At 45.4% G+C, this 15,690-nt stretch overlaps 1 non-coding gene and 1 pseudogene across 1 annotated transcript; one reads left to right on the top strand and one right to left on the bottom strand.

The window, feature by feature from the left end:
* Positions 1 to 1,873: 1,873 nt before the first annotated feature.
* Positions 1,874 to 2,008, bottom strand: LOC147988835 (small nucleolar RNA Z247). Its single transcript, XR_015614462.1, has one exon. It is a non-coding gene; the product is annotated as a small nucleolar RNA Z247 (small nucleolar RNA).
* Positions 2,009 to 11,626: 9,618 nt separating this feature from the next.
* LOC147988834 (uncharacterized) lies at positions 11,627 to 12,655 on the top strand (annotated as a pseudogene).
* The last annotated feature ends 3,035 nt before the right edge of the window (positions 12,656 to 15,690 follow it).

The following is a 15,690-nucleotide window of genomic DNA, read 5'->3' as shown; positions in this document are numbered from 1 at the left end:
CGCACGTCCCCCCGCCGCGATTGGGCCGGCCCAGTTAGTTTCCTTCACTGTTTCTGAAGAAACTGAAAAAGAATGAGCGCAGTAAGAACTCGAACGCGTGATCTCCTGGCATAGGGCGAGATGCGGTAACCACCTGGGACAACACACGTCGTATGTTTAGTTTCTCCCATTTTCCCTTTTAGTTCTTTCTTTTTGTTTCTTTTTTTTCTTTCCTATTTGTATTTTCTATTTTTTCTTTATTTTTTGTTTCTTTTTTCTATTTCAATTATGCACAACTTTTTAAATTCAATGAACTTTTTCTTCAAACCGATGAAATATTTTTCGAACTTGATGAACAATTTTCAAATTCGATGAATTTTTTAAAAATTTGATGATTTTTTTCATTTTTGCGAACTTTTTACAAATTTTATGAACTTTTTTTTCAAATTTAATGATTTTTTTTCAAATTCAACAAACTTTTTCAAATTTGATAAAAAAGTTTCCAAATTTGATGAACTTTTTCCAAGATTGATGAATTTTTACTTCAAATTGGTGAACTTTTTTCAGAATCGATGAACTTATTTTTCAAACTCGATGAACTTTTTGTCAAAACCGATGAACTTTTTTGATAACGATGAACTTTTTTTTCGAAAACGATGAACTTTTTCAACTTTATCATAGTTTTTTTTCGAAAATCTGTGAACTTTTTTAAGTTTGTGAACATTTCTTCAGAAATGATGAACTATTTCTCAAAATCGTTGAACTTTTTTAACCTCTCATACTCACCACCCCAGTCGGTTTGCATGGTGATGATTTTGCGATCAAAGAGTCTTTCTACAAGTGCTTGAAATTCATGAAACACTTTAAAGACCTCTGACCTATGCTTAAGAAGAAATATCCATGTAAATTTACTGAAATCATCAATAAAGCTCACATAATAATTCTTTTTATTGATTGAATCACGGGCAGGTCCCCATACATTAGAATAAATAAGCTCTAAAGGAGCATTCGAAAAACTACTAGAATGTGGATAGGGAAGTTGGTGACTTTTGCCTTGTTGGCATGCATCACACCCCCTCTTTATTCAACTCATGAACTGAAAAAGGAATTTTGTTCTTGCTAAGAACATGCTGAACGATTTTCAAAGACGGATGACCTAGTCGATCGTGCCACCTTGACGGAGAGATCTTGGTGGCACCAAAAGCATGCCTGCCCGGGCCTAAAGAAGCTGATGATAGGGGGTAGAGGCCCGTTGCCTTGTCCTTAATGAAGAAGAAACGAGGGTGAGTTTCAAGAAACACATTATTGTCTTGAGATAGACGATGAGCAGAAACAAGATTTTTTGTGGCTTTAGGTGAGTAAAGGACATCTTTTAGATGAAGATTACGAGTGAGAGTACGAACATATGCTTGACCAATATGAGTAATTTTCATACCTGCTCCATTGGGCATGTTCACTTGATCATGGCCGTTGTATCTCTCCCTCATGGTGAGCTTGTCGAGCTCTCCGATGATGTGATCTGTGGCGCCTGTGTCAACGTACCAATTGGTGTCGACGCCGTAGGAGGAGTTGGACACGGCACTCACACTCTTCTCCTTGGTGAATGCGATGTCGAAGTGCCTGTAGCACTCTATGGCGGTGTGGTTCGGCTTCTTGCAGATCTGGCAGAACACCTCAGGGAGCTCATCTTGTCCCCCGCCTCCTTGGCCACGCCCACCGTGACCGTTCCCGCGGCCGCCGTTGCCTCCATTGCCACGGCCACCACCGTGGCCACGGCTGCCTCCGTTCCTGCCACGGCCTCCGCCGCGAGAGAAGCCACCGCGACCGCCACGGGAGGCGGCGTTCGCGGATGAGTGGGACGACGAGTTGCCACCCTCGAACATGGCAAGGCGGCTCTGGAAGCTGATGATTGCGCATAGAACTCGTTGGGCTTGATGGGGACGGTCCTGGCGCAGATGGAGGAGACGAAGGACATGTAGTCGAAATCCAAGCCAGCAAGGATATACGACACCATATCATCGTCCATGAGCGGCTTGCCGATGGCAGCCATCTCATCACCGAGGGCCTTCATGCGGCCAAGATACTCAGCGATGGTGGAGTTTCCCTTCTTGGTGGTGGAGAGGGCGATCCTTGTATTGACGATGGCCGCCTGCGTCTAGGAGATGAAGATCTTCCGTGATTGCAGTCCATGCTGCTGACGCTGTGGTGCATGTTGCGATCTGAACCATCACAGGGGGTGAGATAGAATTGAAAAGAAAACTCAGAACCTGAGAGTCTCGAGCCCTGTCGATCTCATATGCTGGGTTCAGCACATCGGTGACCTTGCCGTCTTTGTCCGACAGCTTGGGTGCCGGTTCCTCCCTCTCTGGATCGAGGTAGGTGACCAGCTGAGCGCCACGGATCGTGGCCAGAGCCTGCGCACGCCAGACGTTGAAGTTGGAGCGATGGAGTTTCTCAGCGATGGGGATGAGCACGGATGGAGCGGCTGCGGTGGAGCTCGAGGAAGACATGGTGGCACAAGGGGTTTTGGCGGCGCAGGAGATGTGCGTAGAGGAGAGGCTCTGATACCATGTAAAGATGGGTTAAGCGTATGCCTTAGCAGGGACGCGTTGCGTGTTATTTATAGGCACAGAAGATTACAGGGTTTAGGTAGTTAGGTTGTTGTAGGATTGATCTCCAAGTCATAATCTATACAAAGGATAGAGATCTACCTAAACATATCCTAACTACCTGAATACAACACGCACACGCCCACACATGTATACGGTTTATATGTACACCTTATACATCCTATAATACATACTTTAACATCGTGAACTTTCACTGATCCAATGAAGCACAAGAAGCACTGTAATATTGGCCACTCCAATGAAGCAAGAATGTAGGTCATTGGAAGTTACTTTTGGATTCCGGGCTCCACTGATCCCTTTTTCCTTTTTTGAAATTTTTAAAAATACCCAAGCCTCTATTCCAGGCAAGGTTTTTGCCCCAACATTCATCCACTTGGATGAAAGTGACCCATGGTGAATTTTGGGCTTGGCACATGGTATTATTTTGGTAAATGGCTGTGTACAAACGCTTTGTGGATTCGGTGTTTAGTTTCAAATATTTTGAACTTGTGTGCTGAATTCTTGGGTGCTGTTGGGTGCGGTTAGCGATTTTGCCGCTCTATGGTGAAAAACGGTGCCGCTTCCATCACCTGATCTGGAGGGTTCTTGCGTTTTTTGATCAGTGCCGCTTTCATGTTTCGATTAGAGTCTGCCTTTTGTTTCTGGTTTGCGCCGCTGTAGTCGTTTGATCTCGAAACCTCGCCACATACCACCATCGCTTACGTCCTGGGGGTTATAAATAGATCATCCTTCTTCTCATATCACTATGCTAGGTTTTCTTTGGGTTAGCATATACTGTTTCTATGGTATATCCTTCTTCCTGTCGTAATGGACCGCGGCGTCCTGCTCGGCCTCCTCTGTCGCGGGGAGCTCTGGTTGGCCGGTGTGGTGGTTCGGGTTGTCTTGCTGCGTCGGCCGTTGTCTTGGCTCGGCCCGTATGTATGGAGCATGCTTCGTCCTATGATGATCGGCCGTTGCCGCCGCCGCGCCCTGGCTGTCGGCAACTCGCTGCTGCTGCCCCGGGAAAAAAAATAGAAAAGCTAAGAAAACCGATGAAGAAAAAGAAAAAAAAGAAGAAAATAAATAAAAGAAAACAAATGAGAAAAAAAATGAAAGAAGCGAACATAGGCAACCCCCGAGTGAGCGAGCTCGAACGGAAATATGGTACGGTGGGCCCACCCTGTACTATGCACCCAGGAAAAAGCTTTAGGTGTGACGAAAGCTACTCTCGCATTAAGCGAGATATAGCTCTGGCGCTAACGATACCCTTCCTTGAAAATAAAAACTAACGATATCACTCCGGGGACCTCCATGGATCACTTTTGATGGTCTGGGAGAGCGCCAAGTGATGCGTCCAGTCGCCGCTACATGTTGCATGCTGGGTGTTTCCTATGGATTTCGTTATTTTCATGTATGTGTCCTCAGGTTAGATTGTTTTTTTTTCATTTTTCAACTTTTTGGTTTTCCCCAGGATTTGGAGAATTTTTTGCGAAACACAGCCGTGCTTCTCGAAAAATGGAAAAGAATTGTGCTTTCACGAGAAGCACATATGAGCACTGTGCTTCTCGAAAAGAGCAAAAAATATGTATTTTCAAGAGAAGCACAGATTTGCTTCTCGTGTAAGTACATATTTGCTTCCGCGAGAAGCACAACTATGCTTCATAAAACGGATAAAATGTGGAAAACCACAACCGTGCTTCTGGCTTCGGTTTTCTCTTCCTTTTTTGCTTCTGGGCTCCGGAAGCATATCTCATAACTGAAGCCATGAACAAGTGCTTCAGTTCTGCTGGTGGCAATCTATTGCTTGAGGTGACATGGTGTGCAAGATTGTCCCCATGGATTGTCCCCCTGGACCTACTGATCCCGTTACTTAGGTTAGCTTATTCCCATTTCCTCGTGACATGATTATGTGGAAAATTGCTACGAGGGTACTATCAGTAGTAGTATTTTGTTTTGTCTGTTCTCCACTGGTCATTTCCTATGCAGTTTGTTTTCTTTTATATTTGTGCTTGGTTACAAATTTTTGAGTACTTGTTATAGATCTTGAACAACGCGAACATGATGGATAACGAGTAGAGTAGTATTCGTGCATTGTTTTTTAATAGGGTCAGCACGTGGTGCAAGAAGTGGGGCTATTACTTCCTGCCATGTCATACAACATCCCACTTCATGCATGCGAATCTTTGAATCATCTACCACTTAATGTATGTGAATCTTTGTATGAGAAGCACCCGGTGTACCAATGCATTTGAAAATTTGAATGATGTGTCTGCTAATGTCCAGATCACATTTTGCTCTCCTGGGAGGTGAGCCAAATCCAACTCCGGTCAGAAGTTGCTCTTTTTTGTGTGGAACTAGGGCAGTATACATTGCATTATCCTATGTAATCGTGCATTCAGTTCTTGGTCAGTATCAATATGTTCTTTCCATTCGATGAATTCATTGTCTCATAAATAAAGGTATGGAATATATATCTTAAAGTTTCCTCATAATATTCAGATAATATAGCCATTGGGCAAAAGTAAGCTTACCACTACAAAAGGAATAAATATAAATATTATTGTTTCTTGTGAAGTGGGTTCACTTTATTCCCTTCCCGTTAGAGCTGCTGTTTGAGATCTAGGGCCTAAACAATTTGTGACCATAAACTGCTCGGAGTTGTACTATTTGATCTTCATGTGCAATCCTTCATTTGTTCTATTGCATCTCTGAGACATATTAGCATACATTTCCAATCAACAATTGGAATTTTTTCTGCATTCACCCGGTAAACAATTAAATTCACTATCGGCCTTGAAGTTCACTGCAAGTTTACTGCACATTTTTTATTTGAGAGATATAAGTGAGTTTTTTTATTTTTTGTTTATGCTTGCCGAATATGAATTATTCATTTGAGAACACAGGCAAAACATGACAAGCAAGGGGAAGAACTAACCTACAGGGAACACATGCAAATCAATTGTTATTTCTCATGAACATGCGTTTGATATTTATCTGCTTGCCCAAGTCGTTGGGACTGGCACCCTCGCGCCAAGGCACGTTGCCGATCTAGTATTGGTTGATTTTGGGAGACTAGCATGCACGAAGAAGCTAGCTAGATAAGCTTTTGACCATGCATTTTTTTTCTTTTTCGAGAAGGAGGATGACCCCCGACCTCTGCATCAGAACAATGCATGCAACAATATATTATTAACTAGTTGATTGCCCGTGCGTTGCCACGGGACACCATACCCTACTAACAAGATAAACGTTGCTCATCCTTCTCTGCATTGTTTTATCTCAAATCACCTTTGCTCTAGCTTCTGTGCCAGTCACTCTACTTCACTCCAGAAAGCTCGAATATGACATGATATGTTAGCGTTTACGATGTGTGTCATTTGCTTTTTGTATGGATTGGTAACGCTCATGTGTAGGTGTGTTTCTCTGAAAATTCATATTTTTGGATTAACCAGACCATTCAAATGAATGCTTCATGTATTTTCCAAACCTGAATTTATTGTGACAACCCGTCAAAGGGAGTGAAGCAAAAGAGTACCGAGTTGGGAACATGAAAACCCAAAGAGGGACATAGTCATTCTAAAATCTGATAATGATATATAAGAACTGAACATAATTTGGTCCATCTATGCTTGCCCAGTAAACATAATTTGAACCACAAAGAGACATGTTAAAAAATAAAGTAAGTGCATATTGATTGCTAGATTATACAACCCACAATGATGTTTTCTGACCATGTATTGAGCGTGAAGGTCTTTCCCTTCAGAATTTAAATTTGTTCACAAAGTCCTATGTCTTACTCCCACTCAACTCCCTTCCCAGCAATCACAATGTCCATTTCCCCGCACCCAAGTAACACTTGAAATACAAGACAAAGTATGATGACGAACTTTCTCATGCTTGGCTACTTCTCTGCCTGGTCCTCATGAGTGCGCTTACTGTAGCTTCTTTTTTATTTCTGCATTTATTCCAAGCCCAATGAACAACTGCCGAGCTCTTGTTGTTTCCTACAAGAAATGTTAACATGTGAAGGGTAGACATCAAATCAAGGAGGACATGTGACAATCCCAACATCGCTGCAACTCACACTCATTATTGTCGACAATTGTGGAATCGAATTTGTTTCAGGCTTCACATCAACCAATGCCTCTGCAGGGGTGAAGGGATAGGGAAAATTTAACAAAACATAACTCAGGAAGAAAAATCACAATCACCCTATGAATCTGGCTTTGAATTCGCCTTATTAGCGCTATCACTTTGTCATTCCTGTTAATGGAGCTCAAAAAGTTTTAAGACCAGGGATACTCCACTCTTTGGGAAGCTTATGAATTCATCATCATGCTATATTATTGTTCCCTAAAAAGAATAAGGGATAAAGTAGTAAAAAAGGCTAAGCTTAGATTCATAGCTCCACCTTTACCCAGAAACATCTCAAGTATGTGTATATACTAAAACTACATGCCATCATATGTGGTACTATACAGAAAATTTAAGTCCTAATAACCTTCAGTCTCAAATAGTGTGAGCTAGCAACTCTGTCTTTCCCTCTCTCTAGTTCTAAATATGAACAACGGAGTAACAAAAGGCATGTGATTACTTATTCTCCTCATCTTTACATGGTTCGGAATTTATACACATGATGTATTGTTCTCCACTGTGCTAGTTCCCCGGCTAGCTACAGAATGTAGCTTCTCCTCAGCCCCTATTACTCATTTTATTTCTGATGGTAAGTCACATATATAGCCTTGTGGATAGACACATAGGGACGCCAGCATGCAACATAGCCATTGTTCTAAAAGAAATTGTATGCATGCACACAAAGTCTATGCAATAAACAAAATTGAGATTCAGTAGCTGCTTGAGTATATATATACTTAATCGTGTATCCGGTTATACTACAAGTCCTATGTTTAGCGCCTCTTGTAGTATAAACCTACTATGTGCAAGCGGGATATGTCTAGTGGAATTCAAATGGATAACACAAAGTTCAGGGAGAGAAATACCTCTCTGTAAAAGCAAACAGAACTAACTGTATATATGCAGTTTTTGCATAACAAAAACTGAATGACACTGAACTCTGACATGCTAACACATTTTGTTTACAAGGACACAACAATGAGATTAGAAATTAGTTAACACCATGCACCTTCCGGTTAATACATAATCCATTCTAAAGCTAGTTGAGAGCAGAACTAATGGATATGTAGTTCTTCCAATTTCTGGCAAAAATTTCTAACCATAATACTTGTCCTTCTCGAAACTTTGCATGCCGAAAAATTCGGACTGCCTTGCCGATAAAGCTTGTGGAGATGTCATGGGAGGCTTACAGGTGATTAAACTTGTTGGTGAAAGATTTACATGTTAATTAATCTCATAGCACTGTCATTGCCCTAAATACCTAATATCACATGTAAATCCTCAGCCAATAATTAGCAAAAAGAAAACATACTGTAGCAACCCACACGAACCAGAATCTGACCTTTTCAAAACACTATTGGAACCTTCTCCAGAGAAACCCAAGCGATGCCTATAAGTATCAATTGGTTGTTCACTTCAGAATCCATCCACAAGATTCATATGAAAATGGCATGGACTGCAAAAACAATAGCAGTATGGAAAATTTGCTGGCTCTACTGGTGTGCACCAAAAGAATCATTATTTTGGCATTATACAAACATTAAGATTCAAATGGAGCATGAAACATAAATAATGTAAACAAATCAGTTACGGTGGTCACTTGTTTTATTCATAAAAAATAAAAACCATCTATTAGGTTAGAGCGACATGTGAACTCAGTCTGAAGCCCACTTACAATGATAAGCGACGAACAATCACCAATCTCATTTGCCTGAAATTTTCATTTTGACCGCCAACCATTGCATATGACAAAAAATCAGAGAAACAAGTTAGTAAAACTCATTACGCATATGAAGGCATTAAAATTTGAGGAAACAATGTCATAGGTTGACATAATGCTCTTCGAATCCTCCCTGGTGGCTGGGGAAATTTTGCCACCAAGACCTCAGAGGTTGCAGTCATTGCACACATGTGCACGTGTTAGTAATTGCATACTGCAGGTCTGCAGCCAGCGACAGAACATAATATTTTGCTAGAGAGAGCTTCTCACAAATGGTGAAGGTGGTGTTGTTGAGAGCACGTCACGCCTGGAGTAGTAGCTCGCGCATGCCCTGTCGCCGGGCCTGTCATACAACATGTTGCCAACACTGCGGAGGGATTTCTTGATCAGTGTCCGCCCTGAAAACATGCTGACTTAATTACAGTTGATTAGTATAATCAGCAGCAAAAAAAGAATATGTCACCATGATAAATCGGATTAATCGAGGCACTTCTGTGTTGTTTCAGTGGTCATCTCCTTCACAAACACTTAACACTGGGCAGTCGGAGCAGGGGCGTTGGGCTTGCCGCTGTGGCCCATGATTCGACGAGTCAAATCCCCTCACTGTACCGCTGCAGTTGTGGCACAATTCAATCCTTGCCGCGTCCGTGTCTAGTTCCCTAGAGTCACCATTGCGTCTCCATGGTATCTCTCCATGCCTCCAAAGACGTCTTTCCGGCCAAAGAGCACAGGTCACCGGCAGCACGGCTCCTCCCATTACTACGGCCACATAATCCGGCAACCACGTTGTGTTCCTGCTTCGAGATCAATTGTGTTTGGGAGACAAACCTAGGCGGCGCCTGTTGACGAAGACGCGTGGAAACATCCAATGAACTTGAAACGAGGAGTTCTTCGTGGAGGCGACGCGGAAAAGGAGATGCGAGGATTGTGACCAGGGTTGGGAATTTTCTAGATCAACTGCTGCACGGTCTGCTGCCCTGCGCCCCCGACGCCGTTGCCGGAGACCGCGCGACTGGGCCGTCCCCGAGGCGCCCGCGTCCAGGGAAGGCTGCCGCCGACGATGACCTCAAGAAGCTTCTACTCGGTACCCGTGGCGCCCCGGCGACCTCGACAACCAAGGTGTCCCCCCTGCACGGCGCCTTTAGTGGGGCAGGGAGATCCATCCATGCATGGGTGCGAGCGAGATCCTGCTGCGCGTGAAGTTGCTGGAGGCGGCGTGTGTGGAAAAGAGGTTGCGTCGTGGGGCGTGGGTGGAGAGAACGAAGTAGGGATCGTGGTAAAGAGGTCGGTAGAAGCGAAGAGATAAATATCGTGAGAAAAAAATAGATCGAGAATAGAAGCGTACGAAGGGGAGGGCATGGGTGCGAGGATGTATCGATAGGAGGTCGAACCATCACGATGTTTGATTCTCCTTTAATAGTAGAGATAATGCAAAATCCAGCAGCCAAACAAACTTGACTCGAAAATAAAGCAGAAAACAAACCCCGAGGCCGTATAACTCGCGACAGTAACTCCCCCAGATAGCCACTAACCCTATGTTACAAGACTCGGAAATGAAAAATACACAACTCCTAGACTACGCCTTTAAGAAGGAATCACCACACGTGCGTCGATGATAATGAGTCCATCACAAGGTTGAACTTCGGATCTCATCCCCAAAGTCAAGCTTCAGTCCACCACATTCAGCAAGGAAACGACGTAACCGTGCGTCAACATAGCCTGATCAGAGATCTTGTGTTTCCACTAGAGTGCATAAACTCATCATTGAAGTCGTCTGTACCATCCACCCTTATCTGTCCACTGACGCCTCGATTATCGGATACATCTGGAGAAGACAACAGAAGACAAAGATGTCCCATACCGCCTGCCTCCCGCTACTGTCGCACCACCTTCGATCAGCATCAACAAACTAAACATGACACCTCCGCCAGAGCCGCCGTGCATCACCTGCCGGTAGCAGGCATGAATTGATGTCTCCATATAAGACGTCGTGCGTAGCATCAGCCGGTAGTGCATCCACCAGTGGATTTACCTGCCGGTGACAAGCTCTACCCGATAACTTCGAAAAAGGCATATGTGTCACCCTCCAAGCCGCATCGAACCCGATCAGTTTATGGAGGGGATGTTCCATACCGCCACCAACCTCAGAAAGGTTGTCACGCAATTTAAGTAATACAATCCCCTTTCCCTCACTGCAAAAAACATGCTAAGATGTTTTTTTGAGCATCAGGGATAAACTATTGTGCTAGTAGAATTAGTTAGGTAAGTTTGGGAGTACTAGTACGTATAGTCATGTTAGAGCAACTCTAATGTGGCGACCCATTTCGTCCGCGGCCGTCCGTTTGGGTCGGCGCGGACAGAAAAGGCGGCCCAACGCGCCGATCCAAATGGACGCACGTCCGTTTTTCGTCCGCGGGCGATCCATTCCCAATCTATTTTTGAACCTGATTTGCGTCGGCGCGGACACACGACGGACGCGCGCGCGCTCGCCTACTCTTGTCCCCGGGCCCGCTTGTCTGTGGCACATTGGCCTCCCCTCCTCCCGGCCAACAAGAAACCCTCGCCCCCGCCTCCTCCGTCACCGACGCCGCCGCCCATTTTGCCGGCGACTCTTCCAGCTGCCGCCGCCTCCACATCCACCCAGCAACGCCGCCCCTGCCCCCAATCGCCCGTCGCCGCCGTTTTGCCGCCGGGGAGCAAGCTGGTTCCCGCCGCCGCTTCCCCCACCGCCCAGCCGCCCGCGACCAAGAAGACGCCTCGCCGTCCCCGCCACATACGACCGGCATGCTCGTCTGACGCCGTCACACTCGTCGGACGCCGGCCGGCAGCTAGCTGGTCTGTGGGCGTCGCGTCTCCCCTCGCCGGCCGTCTCCTTCTTCGACGCCCGCAAGCTGTTCGATAGTTTGCCAAGGTACGAAAATGGACTCCGCCGACGAGTTCTTTTTTCCACAATTTCCTTTGCGACTCCGACGATTCGTCGTCCGACGACGAGGAGGAGATATTGGCTGCCGTGTTGGTCCATCACCACCTCAACAACCAGCGGCCGTTGTTCCGTGTCTCCATTCCGGGCCACCTTCCGGCGTTGAATCGTAACCGGGAGAGCGGGCATTTCCTTCTCTGGAAGGATTACTTTGATACAACAAACCCGTTGTTCAAACATCACAAATTCCGCCGCCGGTTTCGTATGAGTAGGCATGTTTTCAACCGTATTAGAGAGGGAGTGGTCGGCTATGATGAGTACTTCGAGTGCAAAGAGGATGCCGTCGGCAAGATTGGTTTCTCCTGTTATCAGAAATGCACTGCCGCCATTCGAATGCTTGGATACGGAGTGCCCGGTGATCTCATTGACGAGTACGTCCGTATGAGCGAGTCTACATGCCTAGAGTCCCTGTATAAGTTCTGCAAGGCTGTGATTGTTGTGTTTGGCCCTGGGTACTTGAGAGAGCCGACAGCTGAAGATACAGCCCGTTTGTTGGCGATGAATGCTAGCAGGGGCTTCCTGGGGATGCTTGGCAACATAGACTGCATGCACTGGGAGTGGAAGAACTGCCCTTCTGCTTGGCAAGGGCAGTATACGGGACATGTCAGGGCTTGCACTGTCATACTAGAGGCCGTGGCGTCTCAAGATCTCTGGATCTGGCACTCTTTCTTTGGCATGGCTGGATCACACAATGATATCAACGTGCTTCAACACTCACCGGTGTTTGCTAGGCTTGCCGAAGGCAACATCCCACCGGTGAACTTTACTGTCAACGGCCACAACTATGACAAAGGGTACTATTTGGGTGACGGTATCTATCCTCAGTGAACCACTATTGTAAAGACAATACCCAACCCTGTCGGAGAGAAAAGAAAAAGATTTGCCCAAGAGCAAGAGAGTGCTAGAAAGGATGTCGAGCGTGCCTTTGGTGTTTTGCAATCTCGATGGGGCATCGTTCGGTATCCTGCTAATACTTGGAGCACATAGAAACTATGAGAGGTGATGACTGCTTGTGTGATCATGTACAATATGATCGTAGAAGACGAGCGTCCGGAACGTCTGTACGATCAAGGCTTTCAGTTTCAGGGTGAGAATGTTGTGCCTGAGCATGGAGTAGCGGCAACATTTGAGCAGTTCACTCAGTTTCATGAAGACATGCGTGATTGGGAAACTCACGTACAACTGCAAAATGATTTGGTTGAGCATATGTGGACTCATGTTGGCAACCAATAGATGTATCTTTTTTTATTCGTTTGCAAAACTATGTGAAACATTTTTATTTTTATTTGGCCTGTAAACTATACTATTTATTTGGACGGACTATTTTGTTTGTTAAATTTTCATTTCACAATATGTTGAATGCAATGGAAAATTGGGCGGCCAGCCGGCCACGCCTGCACATATGGGTCGGCGCGTTGGGCGCGCTGCCGACCCATATGAAAAACATGGCGGACGCCGGGCGGGCGGCCGACCCAAACGGACAAAAAGCGGACGAAATCGCCGTCCGTTTGGGTCGGCCCGTTAGAGTTGCTCTTAGTCCTGTTAAAATTAGTACCTATATATACGTGTCTGGATAGAACTTGTATCTTGGTGCGTGTCCTAGTCGGGTTGCTGTGTGCAGGTTGAGAGCGGCTAGCTTCACACCTATATATACACAGGCAGGCCATGACAATTGTAACACCGAGGAAAACAAGAAAAGCAAAAAGAGGAATTAAAGGGTACGAGATGTATCCTCGGCTATCAGTTTTGTGTGCACGTGCGTTTGTGTTATTCTGATATGATTGATCCTGTGGGCGGAATTCTAACAATTGGTATCAAAGCAAGGTCGATTTCAAGCCGCGTGCTTGCCCCGGGGTGGCGACCTGACTAGTGCCTCGGGGCGGGCGATATAGTCGCTGGGTGGTGCAGTGACGAGGTGACGCGGGCGATATAGTCGCTGGGTGGTGCAGCGACGTGGAGGCGACAAGTGATGGTCGTTCTGCGGAACAACCTGGAGGAGGATGATAGGGCTGTCGTCGGCAAGGCGTTGGTGATCGTTGATGGTTAAGGAGATGCCGAAGTTGCGATACCGAGGAAATCATCAAGATCATCGTTGGATGGTGCAAGGTGGAGATGGCGAAGTTGCGAGCTGTCGTCAAGGTGTGCACATGTGTTCTTGTAAGGTGCGTCCAAGAGCTCAGGTGTATGAGTCTTCCGCTACAGTTGAGATGCGTCACTGGCGGATGAGAATTGCGAGCGATAGCGGGCAGAAAAAAGAATTCGTGCCTTGCGTTTCCGTTCGTGATTAAGGAGTTCCGGCGAGTTCATATACGGTAAAGTTGAGTTGTACGTATATGACGAGTTGTGATGCCGTCGGACGTGAAGCGTCATTTGGTAAGTTGTGTGACCAACGACAAAGAAAAGATGTAAAGATGTGGCGGATGAAGAAATGTGTCTCCCCGTGTGCAAGAAACCGATGCGAAGATGAAGATCAACGTGAAGATGGGCGCGGACCGGTTAAGTTGAGTACCTGCATGAGGCTATGCGTTTAGTTTGCATGTAGCACGCTAAGATGTGGCAGTGTGGCTGGTAGTCCAGGTAATCGTTGGTCTAGTCTGCAAGTCAGCATAAGAAGCAAAATATGGTGATGAGCTGGTGGCCATCGTTCCAAGAAGAAAGAAGTTGTGGTCCGATAAGTCGCGTCACCGGAAACAATTGGCAAGATAAGATGAAGAGACGGTCGTCAGCATGTCTCGTCGAGTAAAGAGTTAGATGTTTGGATTAGGGGGCGATTGTTAGCTTAATCCAAACTAATGCGTGTAAGTGTTGGATAAACTATTGTGCTAGTAGAATTAGTTAGGTAAGTTTGGGAGTACTAGTACGTATAGTCATGTTAGTCCTGTTAGAATTAGTATAAAGTGCGATTAAGGTAGACGTGATTAGGAGAGTAGTATTTGTCCGGATAGAACTTGTATCTTGATGCGTGTCCTAGTCGGTTTGCTATGTACAGGTTAAGAGCGGCTAGCTTCGCACCTATATATATATACAGACAGGCCATGACAATTGTAACACCGAGAAAAACAAAAAAAACAAAAAAAAGAATTAAAGGGTATGAGATGTACCCTCGGCTATTAGTTTTGTGTGCACGTGCGTTCGTGTTATTTTAATATGATCAATCCTATAGACGGAATTTTAACAGGGTATCTGTCATGAAAACCTCTGCTACAGAAGCAGGGCTCCCCGCAGATTCCTAACTGTCCGAGATGGACTCGAACAGGTTGTGTAGCGAGTCGGAGGGCTGATCCATCGCAACCTGCCGCATCATCATGCAACACGACGAATGGTGATGATGGGGCTTTCCTGAGCGCTTCTGGCGATGGCGAATAGCGAGCTTCCCCATAGCTCAGTACGGAACCAGCTCCTGGATGTACAACACGCCATAGTCGTCGGCACGGAAGTGTTGCTGCTGCGAGCAGGCAACGAATCGCCAATCAGCAAGGCCCCGGAAAGCCACGCCAATCCATTAGCGGAGAAACCAATCGAAATGAAGAATATCGTTTCCCCCGGTATCAACTCAACGCCAGAAATCAATGAAGAAACCATTTGCATCATGGATCGATAGATGCGCAGCCCCAAGGTGGGCGCCAAGCCGCCAATTGTCGATATGCTAAATCTAACGATAAGAGAGGCATGAGAAATGAGCTGCATCTATCGAGACATGCGGTGTGTGTGCAAAGATGTATACAGGTTCGGGCCCCTAGATGGAGGTTGAGACGTGTTCTTGCGTTTGAGTATGAGATTACAATGGTCGCGAACCTGTAGCCGGAAGCTGGGGATAGGGTTATATAGATTGTGAGCGCACCTAAGCACCTACTTACATCCCTCGCAAAAAAAAAGCACCAACTTACATGGTTTCTTAAGGTGTAGTAATTCGTGTCCACTACTACGGTAAGAGACATTTTTAATCATCATTGGTAGTGGCCGATGAAGTCAGGCTTAAGTGTGTAGTGGCATTGCTTCAAATAACGTCACCATTAATCTGACCGGTCGCTGGCCTTCTGTATAACCCAATTGAAGGTAAACCAAGTGACAGTATACCACTTGAAACATAAACCGAGTGAATGCCATCCGTGTGACAAAATATCCCTTAATAATTAAACTGACAAACGAGTTTCTGACAGGTTACATTATCTTATTCGATTATGCAGAAATTTACAAAGGCTTCGATACCATATTACTCACCAATAGCCATTGCATATCAAACATTAATGTTTCATGTCTATATATAT

Source organism: Triticum urartu, chromosome 1A, assembly GCF_056163025.1.
Source record: "Triticum urartu cultivar PI428250 chromosome 1A, HENAU_Tu73, whole genome shotgun sequence".
In the NCBI taxonomy this organism is placed as follows: domain Eukaryota; kingdom Viridiplantae; phylum Streptophyta; class Magnoliopsida; order Poales; family Poaceae; genus Triticum; species Triticum urartu.
This window is presented reverse-complemented; position numbering and strand designations above follow the sequence as displayed.